The 12,418-nt window shown below is 42.9% G+C and overlaps 1 protein-coding gene and 1 pseudogene across 6 annotated transcripts in view; one reads left to right on the top strand and one right to left on the bottom strand.

The window, feature by feature from the left end:
- Window positions 1–12,418, bottom strand: part of LOC103697642 (pentatricopeptide repeat-containing protein At1g71060, mitochondrial) — a 98,531-nt gene that overhangs the window by 60,100 nt on the left and 26,013 nt on the right. The gene's annotated exons all lie outside the window — the stretch shown is intronic.
- LOC103721097 overlaps window positions 1–12,418 on the top strand; it is a 38,100-nt pseudogene that overhangs the window by 24,061 nt on the left and 1,621 nt on the right.

The following is a 12,418-nucleotide window of genomic DNA, read 5'->3' as shown; positions in this document are numbered from 1 at the left end:
AACTTGGGGAGTCGAATTGGCCGGGGGTGGTGAGTTTTGGACGGAATCTCCAGGGCTAGGTGGAAGACGTCGGGAGGCGTTAGAAGCTCCCTTGCTTCTCAGCTTCATGGTCGCGACTCGAGCCCTTCCTCTAGCGCCAACTGTTGCTGGAATTTGGACCCGGGGGCGACCAGTGGGCCAGGAAGGAGGAGCTCCGATGAGAATCGGGGAGCAGCGGTTCGACGGTGCACAGCGTCCTCCGAAAGATCTGCAAGAAGCCGGTGGCCGGGGTTTTCGGCGCCGGCCCTCTGATACTTAAGTTAGAGTGGGCAAGTGTATGGAAGGAAGTGGAAAAATAAACCCCCCCCAAAATGGAGAAGTTCTCCTTTTATAGAGGGGGCTGGGTTACTTGTGATGTAACGGGGCAAATGGTCTATCGTACAGCTGGGCATGCGGTAGAAATTAATGCTCGATCGTATGGATCAATGCTGTTACCGTAAGAGATTAGGCCAGAGCTCTTAAGTCGTCGCGGAGTCGTGCCATCATTCGTATGTTAGATGTATGCCCTAGAAGCCAATTTGGCTGACACATTGTTGATTCTAGGGACATAATTTTGTACTTGACTATTTATTATTGAATAAATAAAAGGCATCTTTTCATTCATATTATTTATGTGTCTATGAATCGTCCAAGAAATTAATAAGATGATGATACATATTCTCAAGAGTTGAGAATTTGAGCCATGTATCATTGGTGATTAATTTCTAAATGCTCCTGATCAATGGATCATCACGAGGACGGTGATCGATCCGATCAGTGCACAGATCACTTTCCTTCTGGATGGACGAGACTTGAGTCCACAGTGCAGGGACATTGAAGTGATAGTGCAGGTGCTTGTTAGAGAACAAGGGTACTGAGCGTGACCAAGACAAGAAGTCACTTGGATGTCTATCCACTCGTCAGTGACTTGCTTGATGTTGCAGTAGTGTGACTGGTCCTTTGACCTGCGGTGCTTCGGCTACTCACAGTGAGGTTATTGTAGTTTGACTGCACACATACATGGTCTCTAGCCATATGGGTCCATGCAGTGTAGATTGGCTGCAGTAAGTTCACTGTAGGAGTAGGGTATGCACCTATAAGGAATCTATCGACCTTGATAGAAGAGGAGTGATCCTATGTGATTTGTTAGACTGAGTTCTAAGACCTTGGCCAGGGCAGTAATATAAAGTGGAGAAAGAGTTTTCCACTATCGAACTCAAGTCGAATAAATCTTGACATATGACAGACGATGGGGTTTGACGAGTTGTCTATGACCTCCGTCCTGTAGGGATCCACGATAGTAGGACTGTATCACATGTTAACTGCACCTAGAGGTTCATCATTCCATTCTGCTGGGTAGCCACTACATGCTGCTAGGTGTCACTGGTGGATGGTGGGACTCATAGGGATTATCTTGATGATCGATAAACCCTAATGAGTTGAGTTGGAATCGTTCCAACCCATTGAAAGGAGTTTTCAATGATATTGAGATAGAGATCACAATATATCTCACTACCAGTCAGAATAGAACCTATGGGGTCACACACACTAGAAGTATTGACCGATCCGATGGTTGAAATCGTGATTAGGAATCACATGTAATCAATTTGATTGATAAGAAGTTGAAGAAAGGAACAAAGGGAATTAATTAATTGGACTTGAAACAAGAGTCCTACTTCGGATAGGATTCCTAGAGTCCTAATTGGATTAGGACTGGGAATCCTAGTTGGAGTAGGACTGGGATTCCTACTTGGAATAGGATTCCTACAATCCTAATGAGATTAGGAATTTTGAATTAAAATTGGATTCCTACTTTGAGTAGGATTCCTAGAAATCCTAATTGGATTAGGACTTCGGATTCAAATAGAGTCCTAATTGGATTAGGACTAAAATTAAACAAATCCTAATTGGATTAGGATTCCTTAAGTCTAAATTAATTATTAATCTAATGAATCAACATGACTCCTAATTGGATTAGGATTGAAGAGTTCAATTGAGTCATGGTTCATTCAAGTCCTAACTGGATTAGGACTAGCATAGATTGAACCCAAATTTGGCCAATCCTAATTAGATTAGGATTAAACCATGAAAGAGGGACCTAATCCTCTTTGGAAGAGGATTAGGCTAACCAAGTAAGAGGGGCATCAGCCCCTCTCCACTTGATTAGGTGCGACATGAAGAGAGAGGGGGCCGGCGCCCCCTCTTGGAAAGTTGTCAAGGGCTCCTAACTTGTAGGAGCCCTTCATCCTTATTAAAGGAGGACTAGGGCCGGCGCCCTAGAGGAATCTTTTTTCTCCTCTTCAAGCCGTGGAAGCCCCCTCTCCTCCTCTTGGTTCAGCCGCAAGCAAAGGGAGAAGAAAAGCCAAGAGTTGGCGGCTTCCTTTCCCTTCCCTTCCTTCATCCAACGCAAGGAACAGCAGAAGGCTGCGTAGGGGCTCATCTTCTTCCTCTTCTTCATCCTTCTTCTTCCTCCTTCCAAGCACAATCAAGAGTTGATTGAGAGGGAGGACATCAGCCATCAAAGCTATCTCTGCAAGGGAGCTAGCACCCCGGTGAGATAGAGAGCTTGGATCGGATCCTGCTTCGTGTGGATACCCGTAGAGGCCGGACGTTTGAACGGCTTCAAGCGAACCCTCTTCCAAAACTACGAATTCAGATTTGCGGTGATCATCTACCCGCGCAAGGTAAAGATCTGATCTTCCTATTAGTTTTAAAAGTTTTAATTCTTACCTAATTACGAAAGGTCTCGAAACAACGTTCATGCGATGAACGTCAATCCCGCACATGCCCCCTTTCCGCTGCCATCTGATTTTTGTTTTGAAATATCAGCGGCATGGGCGGGTTTCCAACAGTGGTATCAGAGCCTAGGCTTCGTAGATTAAGATAAGAATTAAATATTTAAAGGCATATTAGATCTGAAAATTGAATGATCATGCATGCTGAAAAATTCTGCATACAGATTTTTCAGGGGTGCTGATTTTTTTTTTGCATGCTGATTTTTATGTGATAAAAAGATGATTCTAAATGCATTGTTAATGGGATTACAAAGTTTAGAATCATGATTAGCATGATCAGCGACCTATGTCATGATACAATCAGTTAGTTTTCAGATCTGAAAATTATAATTGTTGCATACGGTGATGATCATAGGATTCAACCCCTTTTGGTATCAAATGTAATGACCTGCGATGTGATCTGCGATGTCATGTAATTTTTCAGATGCTTGCATGCATCTTATTTGATGTTTTGAGAGGCCTGAGGCCTTTTTATTTTACATCTGGTTGTATTTCTGTGATGTGATGTACATCAACGATCAAGCTGAAGCAAAGGCATGAGATGAAAGGTGATCTAAGCGGTTGATGGCGATGGGATCAAGAGTTGATCAAGAATCGAATCAAGGAGGCTTAGAACCAATTCAAGAGTTGAAGACCACTTGATCGATTGATGAGCATGTGCTTGTAATACGACCTAATTAGAATCCATGATCATCACCTATTTAAAGTTTAACTTTATTTGATGCTGCGATTATAACTGCCTGTGATGTACCGTTTGCATGAGATGTGAATGCGAGTCGGGTAGATAGGTTTACATGTGATGTAGCAAACCCAATTGAGACCTAAATCAAAATCTCCTCAATCAAGTCGAGAGTGAACCGACATGAGCAAGTCATATTAGATTAATTGATCTAATTGGTGTCTAGGAAAGCATGAAAGGTGGTTACTTAATTAGGACCTTACTCTCTGAGTAAGGGGAGCCTCCCACCTGCTTGCCTGGCCAATTGTTCGATTACCTCTTATGAAGGGCTCAAGTTGCAAACACTAAGACCTGATTAACCAATATTAAGTCAATAGGTCTTCCACTGTAGTAGAGCTGCTAAGGCCTTTCTGATGTTGATTTGTCTCGGCTGGACACAGTGGTCAAGTTGCATCGGGGGGCTGGACCTCTCTATAGACATGAGATGTTGTAGGGTAAAGGTGGGGTTGGGCACCAATAACTGTTAGGTGAGGACCCAATGACGACTTTATTCCTACGGTTATACGGTGGGTCTGACTTAACTAAGAAATGGGACCAATAACTGTTAGGTGAGGTCTTCATGGCTTAGAGACCAAGTTACACTGCAACATGCTTGAGAAGCATTGTACAAGAGTTGTACACTCATCCATCTATGTGTCACCAATAACTGTTAGGTGAGGTGGCATGTAAATTGGTGGGACCGCAGTACCCACTAGAAACCCTAGTTGTGTGGGATTTCCGTTTCCCTACCAGGGGAGTGTGAGGGATTCGAGAAAATAGTGGGAGTTACATTTGTTCTAAAAGACCTTATAACAAATTAGGATCAAGTACAAAAGTCTAACTAGAATCTTTACTCTCTGCAGATACAATGTCGGCTTCAAACCCTTTGACCCGTATTCTTGAGACCAACCGACTGACCGGAACCAATTACAAAGACTGGCTTAGAAATCTCAAAATAGTTTTGGACTGTGAGAAGATAGGCTACATACTCGATTCAGATATCCCCACACTACCAGCACGCCCTACTGATGTTCAGCATGAAATGCATAAAAAGTGGTTGGATGATGACATTAGAGTAAAATGCTATATGATGGCATCCATGTCTAATGAACTCCAATGCCAGCATGAAAATATAAAGACTGCTAGGGACATACTGGCACACCTGCAAGAGTTGTATGGTGAGCAGAGTCGCACAGCTCGTTTTGAAGTGTCCAAGAGGCTCTTCAAAGAGAAGATGCGCGAGGGGCAGTCTGTCCATGATCACGGTTTGACCATGATCAAGGACCTAGAGGAGCTTGAGAAGCTCGGTATGGACATGCACAAGGAATTACAAGTGGATTTGATCCTACAGTCACTTCCTGATTCATTTGGTCAGTTTATAGTAAACTACCACATGAATAAGATTGAATGCACTAAGACTGAACTAATCAACATGTTGGTAACTGCTGAGGGAGCCTTGAAAGGTTCAAGGGGCAATGTCCTTGCTGCTGAGTTGACTTCTGGTTCCAAGAGAAAGTCTACTTGGAAGAAAAAGAAGCCTGCTAAGAAGCAGAAGAAAGACAAGAAGCCAAAGAAGAAAGTTCAAAAGAAAAAGGCTAACGACAAAGGAAAATGTTTCCACTGCAATGTCGAAGGCCACTGGAAGAGAAACTGTCCTTCATACCTCGAGAGCCTGAAGAACAAGAAAGGTGACACGCCTTCAGAAGGTATAGACTTGCTCATAATTGAAACTAATCTAACGGTTTCTTCTACTTCTAGTTGGGTTATAGATTCTGGTTCTAGTGCTCATCTGTGCACTACCATGCAGGGTCTAAAGGAAAGTAGAAGGCTGGCGGAAGGTGCGGTAACCCTTAGGGTTGGCAACGGGGCAAAAGTTGCTGCTGTGGCTGTGGGCACCTACCATCTGCGACTACCGTCTGGATTTAGTTTAATACTTAGAGACTGCTATTATGTACCTGTTGCTAGCAGAAATTTGATTTCTGTTTCATGTCTAGCACAGGAAGGTCATGTTTTTACATTTGACAAAGACTGCTGTTCTATTTATTTGAAAAATAAAATAGTCGCACGTGGTTTCATGATTGACAGTCTCTATCATTTACATATGGATGTATCTGTGAATGTTACCGAGCAAGATGTGAGTGCCAAAGGATCCAAAAGATCCAGAGATGAGATAAACCAAAGATATTTGTGGCACCTCAGACTTGGCCATATTGGAGAGGATAGGATGAACAAAATGGATAAAGATGGGCTTCTCGGCTCATTGACTTCCGAGTCATATCCAATTTGCGAGTCCTGTCTTCAAGGAAAAATGGCTAGACTGCCCTTTGTAGGACATGGGGAGAGGACCACTGAAATACTTACCCTAATACATACAGATGTATGTGGCCCATTCGATGTGCTAGCCAGGGGACGTTATTCTTACTTCATTACCTTTACCGATGATTATTCACGGTATGGGTATGTGTATCTTATGAGACACAAGTCTGAATCCTTTGAAAAGTTCAAAGAGTTCAAGAATGAAGTAGAAAAACAAACTGGAAAACCTCTTAAGGCTCTTCGATCAGATCGAGGAGGAGAATACCTTAGTGGGGAATTCCGGGACTATCTCAAAGAAAACGGCATAGTCTCACAATGGACACCTCCGGGTACACCTCAACTCAACGGGGTGTCAGAGAGGAGGAATCGGACCCTATTGGATATGGTCAGGTCCAAGATGAGCTTCACTGATTTACCTATGTTCCTTTGGGGGGATGCCTTACTCACAGCGATTTATTTATTGAATAGAGTTCCCTCTAAATCCGTTCCTACCACACCGTATGAGATATGGCATGGTAAGAAACCAAGTCTGGGTCATCTCAAGATTTGGGGATGTCCGGCCCATGTCAAGAGACTACAGGCGGACAAGTTAGAGGCTAGGACCATAAGTGCTCGTTTTATAGGATATCCTAAAGAGTCATTAGGATACAATTTTTACGTCTCAGAGGATCACAATGTGTTTGTGAGCCGTCATGCCATCTTCTTGGAAAATCAGTTTATCCTTGATAGAGGCAGTGGGAGGAAAATTGAGCTTGAAGAGAAAGTCTCTGAAAAGCAACGAGTCATGGATCCTATTGAACCCATTCATACAGAGCCAGTACACGATGTCCCTCGACCACCTCGTAGATCTAGTAGGGTCTCCCATCCTCCCGATAGATACTAAGGTATACTAGAAGAGGATACCGAGGAAATGTTCCTAGTGGGAGATAGGGATCACATACAGGATCCCAAAACCTACAACGAGGCGATATCTGATATCGATTCCGAGAAATGGCTGGAAGCTATGAAGTCAGAGTTAGACTCCATGCATTCCAACCAAGTCTGGACCTTAGTAGATCCACCAGAAGGTATTGTACCTATTGGATGCAAATGGATCTACAAAAGGAAGATAGGTTCGGATGGAGAGGTAGAGACCTATAAGGCAAGGCTTGTGGCGAAAGGGTATAGTCAGCGCGAAGGCATTGACTATCAGGAGACCTTTTCACCTGTAGCCATGCTAAAATCCATCTGAACATTGCTTGCCATTGCAGCATTTCATGATTATGAAATCTGGCATATGGATGTGAAAACTGCTTTCCTGAATGGATATCTTGATGAAGATATCTATATGGAACAGCCTTTGGGTTTCACTTCCAGTGATGGAGATCACAAGGTCTGCAAGCTGCAAAGGTCCATCTATGGACTAAAGCAAGCATCTCGGAGTTGGAACACTCGTTTCGATGACGCAATCAAAACGTTTGATTTCATCAAAAACGAAGAGGAACCGTGTGTTTACAAAAAGGTTAGTGGGAGTGCTGTCGTTTTTCTCGTACTGTACGTAGATGACATTCTCCTGATTGGGAATGATATTCCCATGCTAACCTCGGTCAAGGTCTGGTTGTCAAAAGAATTCTCCATGAAAAACCTTGGGGAAGCATCCTATATTTTGGAAATAAAGGTCTATAGAGATAGATCTAAAAGAATGCTTGGCCTTTCACAGAAGATGTACATAGAGGAGGTGCTGAAGAGATTCAACACATGAGCAAGATTCCCTATGCATCGGCAATGGGAAGCCTCATGTACGCCATGCTGTGTACACAACCTGATATAGCTCTTGCTGTGAGTGTCACAAGCAGATATCAGTCGGATCCAGGCAAGAAGCACTGGATAGCTGTGAAAGAACAGTCTTAAGTACTTGAGAAGAACTAAGGACATGTTCTTGGTCTTTGGGAGAAGATCAGAGTTGAAGGTAGAAGGATGCACACATATTGATGATAGAAAGTCTACATCAGAATATGTGCAATTGTGGTTCAGTAAATTGGAAGAGTTCCAAACAACCGATCATTATAGATTCTACCTTAGAAGCTGAATGTTAAGCCGTATCTAAGGGTGCAGTGGAAACCTTCTGATCAAAAGTTAATTGCAGAGTTAGGTGTAATGTCATTAGATGCCATAACACTTTACTGCGATAACATTGGCACCATAGCACAAGCTATGGAGCCATGGTCTCATCAGAAATCCAAGCACATAGAGCGGCGCTTCCATTTCATACGCGACTATGATGTAGAGGTGCAGAGAGTAGACTCCGCGGATAACGTGGCAGACCCGTTCACTAAGCAGCTGAGTCAGCAAAAGACTGAAGCCCACCTTGAGAAGATGGGCCTAAGATATATGACCAATTGGCTTTAGTGCAAGTGGGAGATTGTTAGATGTATGCCCTAGAAGCCAATTTGGCTGACACATTGTTGATTCTAGGGACATAATTTTGTACTTGACTATTTATTATTGAATAAATAAAAGGCATCTTTTCATTCATATTATTTATGTGTCTATGAATCGTCCAAGAAATTAATAAGATGATGATACATATTCTCAAGAGTTGAGAATTTGAGCCATGTATCATTGGTGATTAATTTCTAAATGCTCCTGATCAATGGATCATCACGAGGACGGTGATCGATCCGATCAGTGCACAGATCACTTTCCTTCTGGATGGACGAGACTTGAGTCCACAGTGCAGGGACACTGAAGTGATAGTGCAGGTGCTTGTTAGAGAACAAGGGTACTGAGCGTGACCAAGACAAGAAGTCACTTGGATGTCTATCCACTCGTCAGTGACTTGCTTGATGTTGCAGTAGTGTGACTGGTCCTTTGACCTGCGGTGCTTCGGCTACTCACAGTGAGGTTATTGTAGTTTGACTGCACACATACATGGTCTCTAGCCATATGGGTCCATGCAGTGTAGATTGGCTGCAGTAAGTTCACTGTAGGAGTAGGGTATGCACCTATAAGGAATCTATCAACCTTGATAGAAGAGGAGTGATCCTATGTGATTTGTTAGACTGAGTTCTAAGACCTTGGCCAGGGCAGTAATATAAAGTGGAGAAAGAGTTTTCCACTATCGAACTCAAGTCGAATAAATCTTGACATATGACAGACGATGGGGTTTGACGAGTTGTCCATGACCTCCGTCCTGTAGGGATCCACGATAGTAGGACTGTATCACATGTTAACTGCACCTAGAGGTTCATCATTCCATTCTGCTAGGTAGCCACTACATGCTGCTAGGTGTCACTGGTGGATGGTGGGACTCATAGGGATTATCTTGATGATCGATAAACCCTAATGAGTTGAGTTGGAATCGTTCCAACCCATTGAAAGGAGTTTTCAATGATATTGAGATAGAGATCACAATATATCTCACTACCAGTCAGAATAGAACCTATGGGGTCACACACACTAGAAGTATTGACCGATCCAATGGTTGAAATCGTGATTAGGAATCACATGTAATCAATTTGATTGATAAGAAGTTGAAGAAAGGAACAAAGGGAATTAATTAATTGGACTTGAAACAAGAGTCCTACTTCGGATAGGATTCCTAGAGTCCTAATTGGATTAGGACTGGGAATCCTAGTTGGAGTAGGACTGGGATTCCTACTTGGAATAGGATTCCTACAATCCTAATGAGATTAGGAATTTTGAATTAAAATTGGATTCCTACTTGGAGTAGGATTCCTAGAAATCCTAATTGGATTAGGACTTCGGATTCAAATAGAGTCCTAATTGGATTAGGACTAAAATTAAACAAATCCTAATTGGATTAGGATTCCTTAAGTCTAAATTAATTATTAATCTAATGAATCAACATGACTCCTAATTGGATTAGGATTGAAGAGTTCAATTGAGTCATGGTTCATTCAAGTCCTAACTGGATTAGGACTAGCATAGATTGAACCCAAATTTGGCCAATCCTAATTAGATTAGGATTAAACCATGAAAGAGGGACCTAATCCTCTTTGGAAGAGGATTAGGCTAACCAAGTAAGAGGGGCATCAGCCCCTCTCCACTTGATTAGGTGCGACATGAAGAGAGAGGGGGCCGGCGCCCCCTCTTGGAAAGTTGTCAAGGGCTCCTAACTTGTAGGAGCCCTTCATCCTTATTAAAGGAGGACTAGGGCCGGCGCCCTAGAGGAATCTTTTTTCTCCTCTTCAAGCCGTGGAAGCCCCCTCTCCTCCTCTTGGTTCAGCCGCAAGCAAAGGGAGAAGAAAAGCCAAGAGTTGGCGGCTTCCTTTCCCTTCCCTTCCTTCATCCAACGCAAGGAACAGCAGAAGGCTGCGTAGGGGCTCATCTTCTTCCTCTTCTTCATCCTTCTTCTTCCTCCTTCCAAGCACAATCAAGAGTTGATTGAGAGGGAGGACATCAGCCATCAAAGCTATCTCTGCAAGGGAGCTAGCACCCCGGTGAGATAGAGAGCTTGGATCGGATCCTGCTTCGTGTGGATACCCGTAGAGGCCGGACGTTTGAACGGCTTCAAGCGAACCCTCTTCCAAAACCACGAATTCAGATTTGCGGTGATCATCTACCCGCGCAAGGTAAAGATCTGATCTTCCTATTAGTTTTAAAAGTTTTAATTCTTACCTAATTACGAAAGGTCTCGAAACAACGTTCATGCGATGAACGTCAATCCCGCACATGCCCCCTTTCCGCTGCCATCTGATTTTTGTTTTGAAATATCAGCGGCATGGGCGGGTTCCCAACATCGTAACCAAGCAGATTTGTCGTAAGAGGTTTGATGTCCGTAGGCAACGGAAGCTATACGCTTTAATTGTTGAGTGAGCTGAGGGCCTGCAGGTGCCATGCGCTTTGATTGTTGAGTGGACCGGATGCCTGCAGGACCCATACACATTAATCGTCGACGAAGGCAAAACGTAGTCCTCCGGTCGTGCTACGGAGGGATGTGACCCCAGCGCGCAGGTCGGGCGTCTTTGGGTTGGTAGGATTATTCGGGCGCTTCCAGGTCGAAGAGGTTCTACTTGGCCGCCTACAGGTCAGAGGGAGTTGCTCGGTCGACCCCTGCTCGGAGGGGACCTGCTCGGTTGACCCCTGCTCGGAGGGGATCTGCTCGGTCGACCCCTGCTCGGAGGGGATCTCCTCGGTCGACCCCTGCCCGGAGGGGATCTGCTCGGTCGACCCCTGCTTGGGCGAGCGTGGCGATATTTTTTCCCCCAACAAATATGATGATTGATGTAATCATATTGGCCCATAATTCTGATTGACATGTTTAATTATGCCCTAACTTGACAGAGAATTTGCATGGTTCTTTCTCTATTGATCCACCAGTCCAATGGTCTACCCTCTTATCACTAGACCCTGCTCTTCTTTGTATATTCTCTTCTTCTATTTCTCGAATTTTCTTCTTCCTCTTTTCTTTTTTCTTTATGCATATTTTCTTTATTTTGTTGACATCATGGTTTACCTAAATTAGCCGATGCTGTTTATTTTCCATATTTCTATTTCTTGTATGAATTTCTAGTTTGTTTACGATCTGAGGTCTGTTTCAGTTTTAGTTAAGTAGAAAAACTTGACATTTCCATAGATAATATTCTTTTTATACTAGGGAATTTCATATTGTCTTTCCAGAAGAAGTTAGGTTTCAAACGAATGTTAGCACACCCTGATCTTATTTGGATTAACTAATAAGAAATGATGTTCTGAATCCGCAGTCAATATTCAGGTCATGATGTGGTACAAATTTTTTTTGTCCCTTTCTTTCCGGTGGTTGGTGACTCAAAGCATTTGTCATATTTGGCATATGTTCTGTGCCTTGTTTTTTTTTTTTTTTTTTTTCTTTTCTTTCTTGTCTGGTGCATCATAGATAAAATCTAAAGTTGAAATTTACAGATTCACAAAAAAAAAAATCCTGGAACTTGGAGATATAACAAGTACGGCTCAATGCAATATTTTTGCAGATCACAATATTTTATCCTTATTTTAATTTTCTTTTTATTCTATCTCTTGCCATGTTACCATATGCATTGGCTGTGTTTAAAAAATATATATTATATTCAAGGAATATTATTTGGACTTTCGATGCTATAATGCCATTTTTTTCATCAGACCAATATTTGCAGGAATGGGAATTTATGATGCTATGAAATTATGCGAAGCTATTGTTTCTACTGTTTGCTTGGGTCTTGCAGCATCTATGGGTTCATCTGTGCTTGCTTCTGGAACCAAGGGAAGAGATTTTCCATGCCAAATGTAGGAGTCATGATTCATCAACCACTAGGAACAGCTGGTGGCAAAGTGAGTGATTGATTGCTGCCTCTTCCTTTCCAGGTTTAAAGGTTCTCATGAGCTGAGATATCAGCTATCTTTGTGGGTGACTGACACTTAGGTGATCCTGTCAGGATCTTGGTTCATCTGGGTCAAGATGGAAAGCTGGAAAAAAAAAACTGAGATATCGGCCAAGATAAGGACCTGATACAAAATGATATCTCGGCTAAGATATCAGCCGTATCTCAGCCGAGATTAAAACCTTTCTAGGTGTTTATATTTTTATAAATGGTCAATGCATACTTATTAGTAT

Source organism: Phoenix dactylifera, chromosome 4 (genome assembly GCF_009389715.1).
Source record: "Phoenix dactylifera cultivar Barhee BC4 chromosome 4, palm_55x_up_171113_PBpolish2nd_filt_p, whole genome shotgun sequence".
In the NCBI taxonomy this organism is placed as follows: domain Eukaryota; kingdom Viridiplantae; phylum Streptophyta; class Magnoliopsida; order Arecales; family Arecaceae; genus Phoenix; species Phoenix dactylifera.
This window is presented reverse-complemented; position numbering and strand designations above follow the sequence as displayed.